This window comes from Peromyscus maniculatus, chromosome 7 (assembly GCF_049852395.1).
Source record: "Peromyscus maniculatus bairdii isolate BWxNUB_F1_BW_parent chromosome 7, HU_Pman_BW_mat_3.1, whole genome shotgun sequence".
NCBI lineage: Eukaryota > Metazoa > Chordata > Mammalia > Rodentia > Cricetidae > Peromyscus > Peromyscus maniculatus.
This window is the reverse complement of record NC_134858.1, coordinates 116,580,681-116,586,632: the sequence shown is the minus strand read 5'-3', so window position 1 is coordinate 116,586,632 and position 5,952 is coordinate 116,580,681. Positions and strand designations below refer to the sequence as shown.

At 52.2% G+C, this 5,952-nt stretch overlaps 1 non-coding gene across 1 annotated transcript; it reads right to left on the bottom strand.

Moving 5' to 3' along the window:
* Positions 1-70, bottom strand: LOC121831222 (small nucleolar RNA SNORD113/SNORD114 family). Its single transcript, XR_006074598.1, has one exon. It is a non-coding gene; the product is annotated as a small nucleolar RNA SNORD113/SNORD114 family (small nucleolar RNA).
* Between the last annotated feature and the right edge of the window lie 5,882 nt (positions 71-5,952).

Genomic DNA, 5,952 nt, shown 5'->3' with positions numbered 1-5,952 from the left:
ACGGACCTCTGACTTCCAGAGGTAGTCACAATCCAAGAATCATAGGCCACCAGTGGTCATCATCGATCTTTCTTTTTTTAAGACAGGGCCTCAAGATGTAACCCTGGCTGGCCTGGCACTTAGAGAGATTCTCCTGCCTCTGTCTCCCACGTGCTGAGATGAAAGGTGTGTAGCACTACCCCAGGCTTCTTTGGGGAAACTAGTGGGAAAGACTGAAAAAGACAAACAAATGAAACACCACCAACTAAAACAGGGTCGTGGAAAATGTAGCAAGCTACGACCTGAGAAAGAGGGCTGCATGGAATGAAAGATCAAGATTAGAATACCAACACCCATGAGGCTAGAACTGGTGAGCTGGCCCTGGGAGCCACGCACAGGAGCAGCTCAGGCCTGGGAGGGAGCCATGCACTGGAGCGGCTCAGGCCTGGGAGCCATGCACGGGAGCAGCTCAGGCCTGGGAGCCATGTACTGGAGCAGCTCAGGCCTGGGAGCCATGCACGGGAGCGGCTCAGCCATGGGAGCCATGCACGGGAGCAGCTCAGGCCTGGGAGCCATGCACTGGAGCAGCTCAGGCCTGGGAGCCATGCACTGGAGCAGCTCAGGGCTGGGAGCCATGCATTGGAGCAGCTCAGGCCTGGGAGCCATGCACGGGAGCGGCTCAGCCATGGGAGCCATGCACGGGAGCGGCTCAGTCATGGGAGCCATGCACTGGAGCGGCTCAGTCATGGGAGCCATGCACTGGAGTGGCTCAGGTCTGGGAGCCATGCACTGGAGCGGCTCAGGCCTGGGAGCCATGCACTGGAGCAGCTCAGTCATGGGAGCCATGCACGGGAGCGGCTCAGGCCTGGGAGCCATGCATGGGAGCAGATGGGAAGACAGATGAGAAGCACTGGTGAGGGCGGCCTGACCTCCAGTCTTGGAGAGCCCTAAGGCAGTATGGTGGTGAGCTCTTTGTGTGTATGGAGAGTGGTAGTGAGTGAGGAGCGTCGGAAGACACTGGGCTTTCGGATGAGGGTCTGGTGATGGACAGGGTATGGTCAAGCAAAGCCTTACCACACAGGAGGCAGCGGGAGTGCTTTAGAGGGAAGAGGTGTGGGAAAGCTGAGCAGACACACGTTCAGGAGATTCCTGCCAGCTAATAGTTGGTGGGCAGCAGTGTGAAAGTTAGAGGAACCCATTCAGAAGGGAACTGGTGGCTGCAGTGGACAGAGAGGACCCAGCAGACTCCAGACATCCTGTGGGAGGAGAGCGAACAAATCTGAGTGAGAGGTGAGCGAGGAAGAAACGGCCTCCCGGCCTGCGGCTTGGGTACCTGAGGGTTGGAGCCTGTCAGAGATGGCCTAGGTCTGGCACTCCCAGCCTGCTCTCCATCCTTGACTCTCTGCCCCAGGCTGTTTGTTGGTCCCGTGTGCCCTCAGTTTTGTGTGTCCTTTGTACTGCCTCTTGGTAATTGTCTTCTGAGTCTGCCTTCACGGGTCTCCGGCACCTTCCTCTTAGCTCCCTCAGGAGCAGAGCCTGAAGGTGCTGATTCTCTTGTTGGGAGAGGAGGAAGTAGTTTCTGAACAGAGAGAGACTCCTGGTGGCTGGTCAGGTGGTTGCACAGCGATGCCTGCCCGCGGGTCTGTGTCTCGGGGATTCTTTTGGACTTGGGTGAGGTTTCTCTAGCCCTCCTCTCCTAGTGGGCACAAGGCCAAGGTTCTGCAGGACATTCCAAGAAGCCCCACTCCTAAGCAGACCATGCCTCGCCCACACTAAATCTCTGTGCTTCAGTATTGCAGGCTTAGGCCTAGTGAAAGGCAGAGGGATAATCACGGATGGCACAGAGGAGAGCTGGTTTTCTGTCAGCACAGAGATGTTACTCGGAGTCATTTTTAGGGGCTTCAGTTTTCTGAACTGGTGGGTTTCTGCATCCAGTGCGCACAGAGAAGGCTGCGTGATGACGGAGGAAGATGCTGGCTCCAGGCTGAGCTTGGAATTCAACCTGCAGGTAAACCTGAGGCACTGAGGACTTTATAAAAAGATTTATTTTTAATTTATGTGCGTAGGTGTTTTATCTTCATGTCTTTCTGTGTACCGTGTGTGTGCCTGGTCTCTGAAGAGTCCAGAAGAGGGTGTCATATCCCCTGGAACTAGAGTTACAGATGCTTGTGAGCCACCATTGGGTGCTGGGATAGGAACCCAGGTCCTCTGGAAGAGCAACCAGTTCTCTTAACTGTCTAGCCATCTCCCCAGTTCCCACTCACTGGTAACTTTCTGTGCAAGGAATAAGTAGCACGTAACTAGAGCATGTCTGTGGGTTGCAGGGAGAACTCAAGGCAGCTTTAGCAACAGTAGGGAATCTGTTAGCTTATGTAACCAAAGCATGGCTGCATGCTTGAGATTCGGGGCATGACATCATTCCTAAGGGGTCAACTGCTCACCCTCAGTATCATGATCCATCCACTTCCCATGATCTGCTGCCCTCATCAGAGTCTTCCCATTCAGTGCAGTGTCCAGGGGCTTTCTAGCCATTTTCCCCTCTGCATCCATCCCCAGGGATGCCGTCTACCTGACCCCAGGTGGGACTTATGTGCCACATCCTACCTATAAAGACACTCATGCCCGAGAATGAGGGCCCAGAAATGGGTCAGTGGTCAGGCAGGTGCAGCTTGCCCCCTGGTGGCTGAGGATTGTGCGTCCCTTTCCATGTCAAGCTGGCCACGGCACTAGGCACCTCTACCTACCAGCTCCTGGGCCTAGCTGATAGCCACAGAGGGCCAGGCTTGTCCCCATTCCACCCAGCTGCCAGGACGGACATGTCTGTTTAGCTTTCTTCAGAGGTTAACAGAAAAGTCCTCGGGAATGGGAGGGTCTGCAGAGGACAGAAACCAGGAAGCAGAGTGATGTGCTCTGTTGGCATCCAGTCTCGGAGATGAAAAGAGAAGACAGCCAGGGTGATGAACACAGGGGCTGGGAGGAGACTTACTATAAATCGTTCAGGAAGTGTTTGGATAATTCTGGGATCCAAGATGGAATATTCTCGGTATCTAGAAATCCAGGAGGAGGGTACACCTTTCCCCCACTACCTCCAAAATCCCAGATCTTCTCTACCCAGGGAACTTGGGTACAAGAACAGCTACCTGAAAACCCTGAGTTGGGAGAGGACATAGCCCTACCCTGAACCCCTCTTGTGAAGGAATAACCCCTGAGCAGAAGGAAAGGCCCCCATCTGCCCTGAGCCCAGGAGTGGCTTTGAGTCCTGAAAGACCAGAGAGACGGGGGTGGGGGAGGCTGATTTCATGACAGGAGCTCCTTAGGTAGGGCCTCATATTCTATGTCCCCACCACCACACACACACACTGGGTTGCCCACGCATGCACAGCCTCATGGGTGTGATTTGGTGTATCTGTGTGCGTGTGTGGCCCTACCTGAAAAGGTTACTGTCTTCTTCAGTCCTTCACATCAGCTTTGACAGGAGGCTGCCCGTGGTAACGCTGCCTGCTGGAATCATTCCCATGGGCAGGGCCCTGGTTGGGCAGGTCTGGGAACAGGCAGACACTTTGGCACATGCAGCCACATGCTCAACTGTACCCAGGCTCGTATGCATGCCAGGGCCCAGGGCACATGTGATGAGGCTATCTGCCCAGCTGGTTTTTCTGCGCTGGCACTGACTGACTGTGCTTTACCATCTTCTCTACCCGGGCCTCTGTGTGTCTGCCCTGACAGCGTGACCCAACTCCTCCAGCTGCCCTGGAACCCCACCTTCTAGATCTCAGATTCTATGTGCAGGTGAGAGGGAGGGAATCTCTAGAGGGATTTCATTTCTGCTTTGCCCATTGGGTCTGTTTGTTTTTAAAGACAGGGTTTCTATGTGTAACCCTGGCTGTCCTGGAACTCACTCTGTAGACCAGGCTGGCCTCAAACTCAGAAATCTGCCTGCCTCTGCCTCCCAAGTGCTAGGATTAAAGGTGTGCGCCCACATGCACATGGGTGTTAGAGGCCGAGCCTGCCCACTTCCTCTCACACCTGTGTTCATGCCTCATTAATTACTCCAGCACACATTCTCACATAGTGCTGTGCACACTGTCAACCTCCCCACAATCATTGCTCACCTTGATTCTTAGGTGAGGCTCCCAAACCCAACAAATGGTCAGGTCTGCCCTGTCTGGCTTAGATACTCCTTTGCCTTGGGAGGCCCTCCCTGTGAGCCGTAGCTGAGAGCTGGCTGGCTAGAGTGCATAGAGAGGAGGTGGGTAGGGACTTGAAGAGGTGACAGGTAAGTCTTTCAACTTTGCTCTTCTGGGCGGGAAGATTCAGACAATGGTCTGTGGCCCATAAGCTTCTGGAAGGAGTATAACACAGAAGAGTATTTCTGTCCTGCTCTGAGCTTTGAGATGGCTCCAAAGAAGTAAAGTTTATGGAAATTCTGGAACCATTAAAATGTATTTGCAAAATATGGCATCAAAATATTTTGAGCTAATAAAAATCCTAGCCACCTGCATTTAGCTAGACCTCTGAGAGTTCCCCAAAGTCATTGTTTACTGTGTCTGTGAGTCAGTCCTTGATAGGGATGAAGTTGACATTCATCCTGCCTGCTTAAGTACACAGAGCTCTGCTGGGCAGTATGTGTCCCAGAGGTGTCAGTCTTCCTTGGTGCAGGAAACAGACCTCCAGAGGAAGGTCCAGCATTGATGGTCCTCACGCGGGGTATCTGTATATCTGCCCATTTAGTGCTTCACAGAAACACATCCCAGTTTCCATGGTGGGGAGTCCACCACTTGGTGGGGCTCAGAATGCTTAGGTCCCCCAGCTGAGTTCTAGGGGACCTAGAGTCACAGGGCTGGGGCCACTCCAGACCAGAACCAATCCCTTTGGATAAGTCATTTGTCACAAATACGATATGTGGTGACATTTTATTTGTGCGTTAATAAATAAAGCTTGCCTGGAGATGGGTGTGTGTGTGTAGAAAGGCCAGCCATTTTAAGTAAACAAAGAAGTCAGGCAGCACAAGCCCTTAATCCCTTAGCAGGCAGGATCTCTGTGTGTTCAAGGCCACACTAGGGAACAGAGCCAAGTGTGGTGAGACACGCCTTTAATCCCAGTGCCAACCATAGAGACCTGGAGGTCTGTACAGACAGACAGTGACAGAGCTGTGTAGGAAGAGGAAGTAAGGTAACTGGGCTAAGAGCCAATGAGAGGGCAGTAAAGCAAGGCACATAAGCCTGGGTAGACAAGAAGTCACTCTCTTTGGAAGCTGCGGAGTTGGTGAGGTGAGGTTAGCTCGTGGCTTTCCATATTTCCCTGATCTCACTAAGGTTTTACCCCAAATTTCTGGCTCCGTGTTTTTTATTTAATAAGACCATTTAGAAATTCAGTTACGATGATACCTTTGTACTTTCTGTTTCTGCTTTTCTTTGGGTTTGCCCCCATCCCTGACCCTAGTCCTCTTGCAAACAACCCAACAATTCTAGTTAAAATCCTGGAGGGCGGGGACGGAGAGACGGATCAGTTTGGCTCAGTTCATTACTGTTTACCAAGTTTAATTGTGCAAATGAGAAGAAAAACTAGGGGATGGTGATGGCTCATCAGTTAAGAGCACTGGCTGCTTTTCCCTAGGACCCGGGTTTAATTCCCAGCACCCACATGGCAGCTCACAACTGACTACAAATCCAGTTGCAGGGGCTTTGACAGTCTCTTCTGGTCTCCACAGGCATGAGGTATGCACATGGTGTACGGACAAGCATGCAGACACACAGACACACAAAATAAAATAATAATAATTGAAAACTGGATGCACAAGTCTGTGCTTTGTGAAGGTACTTTGCACTCGGCAGTGTTAGCTGGGCTGCTGGACAGCTGCGCACAGCTGGTCACTGGCATCATGTTACACATGCCAGTCCATGCTGGCAGGTGTAGAGAAACCTATGAATGCTTTTACCAGCCACGTCTTATTTTCTGTACTCTAATGTTTTA